Here is a 10908-nt window from a genome sequence, read left to right as displayed (position 1 = left end):
CTGAACTTAGTCGTGCAGCGATTCATTGCCAAATATCCCGGGGTCCAGGACGTCTTGCGGCAGGCCTGGAAAATCTCTGTCCATTTTAGATCTTACACGGCCATGGCTTACCTTGCTGAAAGTCAGCGGCAACAGCACCTGCCCGTCAAACGACTGATTTGTGACTGCCTGACGCGATAGAATTCCACCTTGTATATGCTTGATAGGCTACTCCAGCAGAAACATGCAGTTAATGACTACCTGTATGAACTCTACGGCAGGACAGGTTCTGGGGAGCTTGTTATTTTTTTCACCGTGCCAGTGGCTGCTTATGCGTGACACATGCAGACTTCTGCTGCCATTTGATGAGATCACCAAACTGGTCAGTCGCAACCAGGGCGCCATCAGTGACATCGTACCTTATGCCTTCTTTCTGGAGCATGCATTGCATTGTGCCATTCATCAAGCCGTCGAGGAGCAGGAGCAGGAAGATGAGGAAGTCGCAATGCTGGATGAATTCCCAGGGGGGCTACTCCATCTAAGACAAGTCAACAACAGGAGTCTGAAGAAGAGTCAGAGGAGTATGCTGCCGGGGCGGAGGAGGAGCAAGAAGAGCATGCTTTAAATGTTTCTGGGATCCCTGGTGTTGTCCGTCGATGGGGGGAGGAGAACGAGGACAACATTATCCTGGATGATGAGCTGGAGCCAGGCCACTCCACAGCTCCCAGTTTAGTGGATACCATGAAGTTATTGGATACCACGCCATATAGTGATAAAACCACCATACAGTGACCGGATAAATGGGTAAAAGAGGGCACAGTACAGGGAATGACTAGGGGTTCTGCACAGGGTGTGGTAAGATGGCACAATGCAGGGTATAAAGGGGCACAGTATGGGGTGGGGGGCACAGTACAGGGTGGGGGGCACAGTCACATGACCCTGTGACGTTAGAAGGTTCTTAAGGTGAATGCGGTTCAGATGCCACCATAATGAGAGGCAGAGGAGTGAGACAGGGGCCCTGGATGGACAGACGGGGTGGACACAGCAAGTAGGTGGAAGGGGCTCTGAGGGGGATTCATACAACAAGTAGTGGCAGGAGGTCTGTGCAGGGCAGCAATAGGAGATAGGAGGGTGGGACAGGAGCTCTGGATACATGAGGAAGGAAAGGAGACAGCAGAGGCAACATGAGGATGAGATAGGACAGGATATGGGGGGGGGGCAGGTGTCATGGAGGCAAACTGCTTAATGAAACAGTAAAACAACTAAATAGAATGAAGCAGCATCTAGCAGCAGATCGAAGAGTCCCCCCCCTCCTGTCCCAAGGAAAAGAGCATAGGCGTGCGCAGCCTATTGCATTAGGGTGTGCACCCTAAAGTACAAACACACACGCCCCGTGCATTTGTGTATGTATGTATATATATATATCGGTATATATTATATACATACACACACAGGCCGGGCCTAACCCTAGTGTTGCCGTGACTCTGCGCAGTGGCGACTCTAGGAACAATATATAGGGGGGCACATAAGATATCACAGTGAAAATAGGGGGGGGGGGCACTAATAATTTTCACCACTTAATTATACTACTGAAAAAAGCAAAATAAGTATATATAAAGAAGATTACAAAATAGGAGAGTATTGCGGTATGCAGGGATACCTTTTTATTGTACTATCCTAATACTTAAAAGACAAGCTTTCAAGAGTTTTCCTTTCTTCCTCGGTATTGCTTTAGACCTGAGAAAAGGAGAAACACTCTCCAAAACTTTTCTTTAGAGTTTAAAGCAGTTTCAGCACTATAATAAAATAATTTACTTACAAAAGAAGCTATTCAGTCGTCTGCTGTGCTGTCCTCTGCTTGCTTCCGCGGATCTTCCCCTCTTTTCAGTCTCTCCATAGTGCGCAGGTGCACTGTTATGGGAGATCTGTGGATGACACTGTTATGGGGGATCTGTGGATGACACTGTTATGGGGGATCTGTGTATGACACACTGTTATGGGGGGATCTGTGTATGACACACTGTTATGGGGGGATCTGTGTATGACACACTGTTATGGGGGGATCTGTGTATGACACACTGTTATGGGGGATCTGTGGATGACAGACACTGTTATGAGGGATCTGTGGATGGCACTGTTATTGGGGATCTGTGGATGACACTTATGGGGGATCTGTGGATGACACTGTTATGGGGGATCTGTGGATGACACTGTTATGGGAGATCTGTGGATGACACTGTTATGGGGGATCTGTGTATGACACACTGTTATGGGGGGATCTGTGGATGACACACTGTTATGGGGGGGATCTGTGGATGACACACTTATGGGGGGGATCTGTGGATGACACACTGTTATGGGGGATCTGTGGATGACAGACACTGTTATGGGGGATCTGTGGATGACACACTGTTATGGGGGATCTGTGGATGGCACTGTTATTGGGGATCTGTGGATGACACTGTTATGGGGGATCTGTGGGTGACACTGTTATGGGGGATCTGTGGATGACACTGTTATGGGGATCTGTGGATGACACTGTTATGGGGGATCTGTGGATGACACTGTTATGGGGGATCTGTGGATGACACTGTTATGGGGGATCTGTGGATGACACTTTTATGGGGGATCTGTGGATGACACTGATATGGGGGATCTGTGGATGACGCACTGTTATGGGCATTTGTAGATGACACTCCACTGTTATGGGCATCTGTGGATGACACTGTTATAAGGGCATCTGTGGATGACACTGTTATGGGGGCATCTGTGGATGATGCACTGTTATGGGGGCATCTGTAGATGACGCACTGTTATTAACAGTGCGTCATCCACAGATCCCCCCCCATAACAGTATCATCCACAGACCCCCCATAACAGTATCATCCACAGACCCCCCATAACAGTATCATCCACAGATCCCCCCATAACAGTATCATCCACAGACTCCCCATAACCGTATCATCCACAGACCCCCCATAACAGTATCATCCACAGATGACATCCACAGATGACATTTCTGTGACATCCATAAATACGATATTTCTGTGGTATCCATAAATATGACTGCTCTGATTATTGCTTTTAATTATATGTGTTACTATGTTTCTGTTTGGCTGACACACCAGGGTGCAGTTACTCCCACTCCATGATGCAGACACCACAATTAGTGCACTTAGTTAGCACCTGTGCTACTACTGGGCGCATAAAAATGCAGTCACTCCTTGTGAGTCAGTCAAACGTGGCCAGATGAAGCGTGGACAACGCAAAACGGCCGTCGCCATGTAACCTGTGATTGTATCATGTTTTCTATCACTCCCCTCTGCTGAAATAAAAGGATATTTTGCAATGTTAGGTGAGTGCCGCCATTCATCTTTATTCATTAGATACTGGTGTTCTATTCTGTTCTTAAAAAAAAAAAAAAAAACATTTTGGCAAAAAACTAAATTTGCAGCCTTTGCTGCATCTGTCAGTGTGAGATACACGCGTTAGATACTGGTGTTCTATTCTGTTATTTAAAAAAAAACACCCATTTTGGGCAAAATACTTAATTTTGCAGCTTTTGCTGCATCTGTCAGTGTGAGATACAAGCTAGAAATACTGCAATAATATTATGGGTTTAAAAAAACCCACCCATTTTAGGCAAAAAAACTAAATTTGCAGCCTTTGCTGCTTCTGTCAGTGTGAGATACATGCGTTAGCTACTGCTGTTCTATTCTGTTATTAAAAACACACCCATTTTGGGCGAAATACAAAATTTACGGCCTTTGCTGCATCTGTCAGTGTGAGATACACTCGTTAGATACTGCTGTACTATTGTTATTTAAAAAAAATCCCATTTTGGGCAAGATCCTAATTTTGATATATACGAGGAGAGTGTCAAATAAGGGACGTGGCCCCGGTTGTGGTGCTGCTGGTGGAGCTCCTGTTGCAGGGAGAGGACGTGGTCGATCTGTGCCAGCTACACGAACAAGTGAAACACCTTCCTCTGGTGCGAGTAGGCGACAGAACCTTCAGCGTTATTTGGTCGGGCATAATGTGGCTCTACGAATGGTCAGGCCAGAACAAGAACAGGCGATAGTAGATTGGGTTGCTGACAGTGCCTCCAGTTCCTTTACATTGTCTCCCACCCAGTCTCCTGCTGAAAGATCAGAGTTGGCACCTGCAGCCAATGTCCATCAGTTTTTCACCTCACCCTCTTGCAAATCAGCCAAACAGTCTGAGCCCCAAGTCATGCAGCAGTCTCTTCTGATTTTTTTATGACTCTGCTAGCAGGGTTTCCCAGGGCCATCCACTTAGCCCTGCCCCTGAAGTGGAAGAGATTGCACCGATGCCCAACCACTTATGTTTCAAGATGAGTACATGGGAGGACCACCGCAGCACGTCTCGGATGATGACAAAGCATAGGTGCCAACTGCTGTGGCTTTCTGAAGTGTGCAGACCGACAAGGAGGGACCCCACATGGAATCAAGGTCATGCGAGTGACCTGTGTAGTTCAGAGGAAGAGACGTTGGTCGCACAGAGCCACCAGCACAGCAGAAGAGGGAGCAGAGTGCAAAAGCAGAGCGGCCGTCACCTAGACAGTATGCCTACTACTGCCCACCGCAGCAAGGGACCGAGCACACCAAAGCCAGCTCCAAGGAGTTCCCTGGCGTGGCAGTTCTTCAGACAATGTGCTGACAACAAGACACAAGTGGTTTTCACACTGTGCAATCAGAGCCTAAAGCGAGGCATAAATGTTCTAAACCTGAGCACAACCTGCAGGAGCAGGCATCTAAGTGCAAAGCACGAGCTGCAGTGGAGTAGACACCTCAAAAACCAAGAAAGGTCTCTGGTTCCTCCTGCTTCCTCTTCTTTTGCAGTCTTCATCCACCTCTGGATTGACAGTGCCACATTCCACCACGCAAACAGAGGATCTGCCAGCAACACCACCACCTGGGTCACCAAGCATCTCCACAATGTCCCACGGAAGCATTTAGCTCTGCACCTCACAAACACTGGAGCGGAAGAGGAAGTATCCCCTACCCTCCCACCATCCCTGGCCCTGAATGCCAGCATTTAAAAATTACTGGCCTTTGAAATGCTGTTGTTCCGTCTGGTGGAGACGGAGAGTTTTAAAAGCCTTATGGCGGTGGCTGTCCCACAGTACGTCGTGCCCAGCCACCACTACTTTTCCAGGCGTGCCATCCCTTCCCTACACAACCAAGTGGGGGACAAAATCAGGTATGCAGTGTGCAATGCCATCTGTGGCAAGGTCCACCTAACTACTGATACCTGGACCAGTAAGTACGGTCAGGGATGTTATATCTCCCTAACAGCACACTGGGTAAATGCAGTGGCGGCTGGGCCTGAGGCGGATAGCAGTTTGGCGCATGTCCCTCCACCGACGAGGATTGCAGGGCGCTTCAGTTTGCCTCCTGTTGCTTCCTCCTCCTACTCCGCTTCATCATCCTCTACCGGCTTCTCATCCGGTCAGCGTAACACTTTCACCAGCAACTTCAGCACAGCCAGGGGTAAATGACAGCAGGCAGTTTTAAAACTTATCTGTTTGGGGGATAAACCCCACACCGCGCAGGAGCTGTGGACGGGCCTTGAACAACAGACTGATGAGTGGTTGGTGCCAGTGCGCCTCAAGCCCGGCCTGGTGATGTGCAATAATGGGCGAAATCTCGTAGCAGCTCTGTAACTAGCCGGTTTGACGCACATCCCTTGCCTGGCGCATTTGCTGAATTTGGTGGTGCAGAGGTTCCTTAAAAATTACCTCAATATGTCAGTGCTGCTGCATAAAGTGTGGGCAGTCTTTGCGCGCTTTCGGAGTTCTCACCCTGCTACTGCTCGCCTGTCAGCACTGCAGCATTTCACCAACATGGGGGAGCAGTATGTGTGCACACGCCTACATGTACTGAATGACGGGTCTGCCCCCTTCAACTTCTCGGTCTCCAAATTGGACACATGGCCTGAGCTTGCCCTTTATGCCTTTGAGGTTCTGGCCTGCCCTGTAGCCAGTGTATTGTCTGAACGTGTGTTTAGCACGGCAGGGGGCGTCATCACAGACAAGTGCAGCCGCCTGTCCACAGCCAATGTGGACAAGCTCCCATTCATTAAAATGAACCAGGCATGGATCCCACAGGACTTGTCCGTACCTTGTGCAGAATAGACATGTATACCGGCCCTACCCAGCCATTGTTATACTACAGCACAATTGTTCATTGTTGTATTTTGGATATTTCCCACTCTTTTGGAGTGTAACCTAATAAAAAAATAAAAAATTAAAATTAAAACCAAAAACAAGTGTTGGCTACCTCGTCCTCCTCCACCGCCGCTTCCACCTACACCGCTACGTCCACTGCCTCCTCAAACTCCTACTCCATATGGACCTCCACCTCATAAATCAAGCAAATTTCTTCTTATTTGTTCGTATTTTATTTTATGTCATTTCACTAATTTAACTGTTACATTTTCGGGAGAAATTCACAAATTTTCGGGTGTGATATACCACTGCTATACCAAGTAGACAGGTAAAAAAAAATCACTATTTTGTCTGTTACATATTCGGTTGAAATTCACCAATTTTTGGGTGTGATATACCCCTGCTCTACCTATTAGACAGGTAAGAACATTTCACTAATTAGTCTTTTACATTTTCGGGTTAAATTCACCAATTTTTGGGTGTGATATGTCCCTGATCTACCTAGTATTTTGCGGTATTTTGGATAAGTAAACGTTATACAGGAGAAGCCCTGCTGCTGCTTTGTTGACTCTAGATGACTTCTACCTGATCGCACGTCCCTGTGACGTCCACGATCCATTTGGATATCTTCCTTATCAACTTTCCATGTAACAGTCAGCTCAAAACCATTGTAACTATGGTTAATGGGAAATCAGTGCTTGATTCCGGAGAGGGAGCCTGAGAAACGGCTATGGCTACCACATCCAAGCAAGGCAGCATGTGCACAAATTACCTATTAGGTCTAATTAGCTGAGGGCCTGCAGGTGAGCTGATCCTTTAAAAGACTTGAGTTGCGGGCCTGCTGGTGAGCTGAGGTGGAACCGACAAACCCAACTTCATTTTGATGGCTGCATTAATCTGCAGGTTACCGTCATACAGCTCTACAGATTTGTTTCCATCTGCATCTTTCTCAACAATCTGTCGCCTCAGTCTTTTATCCAGACTCTGTCATTGTGCAACTATGTGGCCTCCTCATGCTGCCATCTCCATGTCATGTCACCTTGCCACTCATTTTTTATCACCATGCTGCTGCTGATGCTGCTTAAAAGGCCTTAAACTGATCACCAGGCCCACAATCTAATTAAGGTTTTACGCACAAAACCAAAGTAAAAAATAGATTATATAGGAAAAATTTATTAAAAACATTCTTTCCTGTATATTTACTTGTCTATAAAGTGCTGCCAAAAATTACAAGGAAGAGGCATTCCGATACAACCTGCATATTACATAAAGGTGGGCCTCATTCACATTGAGTTGCGGGCCTGCAGATGAGGTGACCCTGTAAAAGATTTGAGTTGCAGGCCTGTAGGTGAGATGGCCCTGTAAAAGATTTGAGTTGTGGGCCTGCAGGTGAGCTGACCCTGTAAAAGATTTGAGTTGCGGTTTTGTAGGTGAGCGGACCCTGTAAAAAAATATATGTGAGGGCCTGCTGGTGAGCGGACCCTCTAAAAAATTATATGTTAGGGCCTGCTCGTGAGTGGACCCTCTAAAAAATTATATTCGAACACCATATACCGTATGCGAGGGCATTATATGTGACGAATAAGCAATTCATGTTGATATGACGGAAGAGGAGGAGGAGGATGAGAAAGGGAAGATTCAACCATATACCCTTGCTTGTGTTGGAAGGGGTGCATGGGAATACAGTCTATTAACTACATTAAAAACAACACATGTAAAGTGCGTTTATGTTCATCAGCAATCCTCTGGTGGAGTCGAGAAATCATGGTCAATCCAGGCCTTGTTCATTTTTATATAAGTCAACATGTTAGCATTTTCATTTGACAGGCAGATACGTTTATCTATTATAATGCCACTAGCAGCACTAAATACACGCTCAGACAAAACGCTCGCGGCAGGGCAGGCCAACACCTCCAAAGCATAGAGCGCCAGTTCGTGCCACGTGTCCAGCTTGGACACCCAGTAGTTGTAAGGCACTGAGGGATCATTGAGGATGCTGACACGGTCTGCTATTTACTCCACCATCTTCCAAAAATGTTCTCTCCTTGTTGCAGTAGGCAGCACATCAGGGTGAGGGTGCTGGCGGGGTGTCATGAAACTGTCCCAAGCTTTGGAGAGTGTTGCCCTGCCTCTGTTGTAACTGCTGTGTGTTCCCATTCTCAGATGGCCAAGGAAGTACGGACGTTGTCAGATGGAACATTTTGGAGCAATTTTACAACAAGTATATTCTGGCATTGCACCTTTTTGCTCATCCGTGTTGTTTAAAATGCGCATAACGCGCGGGTCGCGGGAAATGCAGCCTAACAGGAAGTCAGCCATGTGTGCCAAAAGTACCAACAGGCGAGACTTCTCTGTCGTCATCAGGAGGATCACTCCCAATCTCCTCATCCTCTTCCTCCTCTTCTGCCCACCCACACAGAACAGATGGAATTAAACTTCCATGGGTACTACCCACTGTAGCTGAGGCAACCGTCTCCTCCTCCTCCTCCTCTTCAACCTCCAATTTGCGCTGGAAAGACGAACTGAGGGTGGTCTGGCTATCATCAACCTGTGTAATGTCTTCCCCCATTTCCTCCTCTTCCACATGCACAGCATCATCCTTAATTGTGAGCAGCGAGCATTTGAGAAGACACAGAAGTCGGATGGTGACGCTGATAATTGTGTTATTGACGCTCAACATCTCTGTTGATTCTTCAAAGTTGCATAAAACCTCACATTCGTCGCTTGTGAAGAGCGGAAGCTGACTGGAAAGGCGATGACCATGTTGCAGCTGGTATTCAAAAACTGCCCTCTGCTGCTCACAAAGCCTGGCCAACATGTGGAACGTGGAGTTCTTGCACGTGCTCACTTTGCACAACAGCCGGTGAGCTTGCAAATTCAAGTGCTGCTGCAGAATTTACACACCGGCTGAAGCTGTCGGTGACTTGCGGAAATGTGCAAACACGCAGCACACCTTCACCAGTAGCTCAGGCAAATTGGGGTATATTTTTAGAAACCGCTGAACCACAAGGTTGAATACGTGGGCAAGGCATGGGATATGTCTAAGGTTGCCCAGCTCCAAAGCCGCCACCAAGTTACGGCCATTATCAGACACAACCATGTCTGGTTCTAGGTTGAGTGGTGAGAGCCACAGCTCAGTCTGGTCTCTTATCCCCTGCCACAGCTCTGCGGCGGTGTGCTGTTTGTCACCTAGGCAGATCAGCTTCAACACAACCTGTTGCCACTTCCCCACTGTAGTGCTACACTGCTTCCAGCTACCGACTCATGACTGACTGCTGCTGCATGCAGATAATTTGGAGGTGGAAGTGGAGGAGGAGGAGGAGGAGAAGTGGGGGTTGGAGCCACTAACGTAGGAGGTGGCATAAACCCTGATTGAATTGGGGCCCGCAATCTTTGCCGTCGGTAGCACCTGTGCCATCCCAGCGTACAAGTCGCTCCCGGCCTCCACAACATACACCCAGTGTGCCGTCAGGGAAATGTAGCATCCCTGGCCAAAAGCACTTGTCCATGTGTCCGTGGTTAAGTGGACCTTCCCAGTAACTGCGTTGGTCAGGGCATGTGTGATGTTAAGATGTTAAGGGACACATGTTGGTGTAAGGCTGGCATGGCACACCTTGAAAAATAGTGGCGGCTGGGGACTGCGTAACGAGAGATGGCCGCCGACATCAGGCTGTGGAAGGGCTCCGTTTCTACAAGCCTAAATGGCAACATTTCCAGGGCCAGTAATTTGGAAAGCTGCGCATTTAGTGCTATGGCCTGTGGGTGAGTGTCTGGGTATTTGTGCATGCTTTCTAATGCCTGTGGTAATGACATTTGTATGCAGCACTTGGACACGAAGGTGGATGTGGTCGCTGATGGTGCTTGCGAAGGTCCAGGTGCAGGGCAGTGATGGCAGTACTTACCTGCACATTTTTTGGCTGCTTAGCAGCCGCAAAACTTGCAAGGAGGAGACTCGAGCATGGCGCTCGAGCACAAGCGGTACTTGGCCTAGTACCGCCATGTGCCAAGCATAGCGATGCTCGAGCTGAACAGGTATTCGGCAGAGCATGCTCGCTCAACACTCGTCAACTGTATTACAGATCCTTAGGACCTCCACGGGGAATAAATCTAATGTGTGTATACGGCATATCTTTACACTTTGTCCTGTAATACAATTCATAATAAGTAGAGTTGAGCGAACACCTGGATGTTCGGGTTCGACGAGTTCGGCCGAACTTTCGAAAAATGTTCGGGTTCGGGATCCGAACTCGACCGGAACTTCATCCCGAACCCGAACCCCATAGAAGTCAATGGGGACCCGAACTTTTGGGCACTAAAAAGGCTGTAAAACACACCCGGAAAGGGCTAGAGGGCTGCAAAAGGCAGCAAAATGTAGTTAAATCCCCTGCAAACAAATGTAGATAGGGAAATGATGAGTTAACATAAAATAAATAAAAATTAAACAATATTAATTGGAGTGAGGTCCCATAGCACAGAATCAGGCTTCAAGTCACCCACCAATGGAGAAGGTCACTTACTATTATTTTGACCACAGCACCCAGACAAAGGAGAGAGGTCCCACAGCAGAGAACCAGGCATCATATCACCCACCACAGGAGTAGGCCACCATTTAGTTACTTTGACCCCTACACCCAGACGGAGGAGAGAGGTTACACAGCAGAGAATCAGGCATTTAGATCACCCACCACAGGAGTAGGCCACCATTGAATCAGACCCCGGCAACCATGTCAGATGGCACA

Source organism: Bufo bufo, chromosome 2, assembly GCF_905171765.1.
Source record: "Bufo bufo chromosome 2, aBufBuf1.1, whole genome shotgun sequence".
In the NCBI taxonomy this organism is placed as follows: Eukaryota; Metazoa; Chordata; class Amphibia; order Anura; family Bufonidae; genus Bufo; species Bufo bufo.
Note: the sequence above shows the minus strand (reverse complement) of the source record.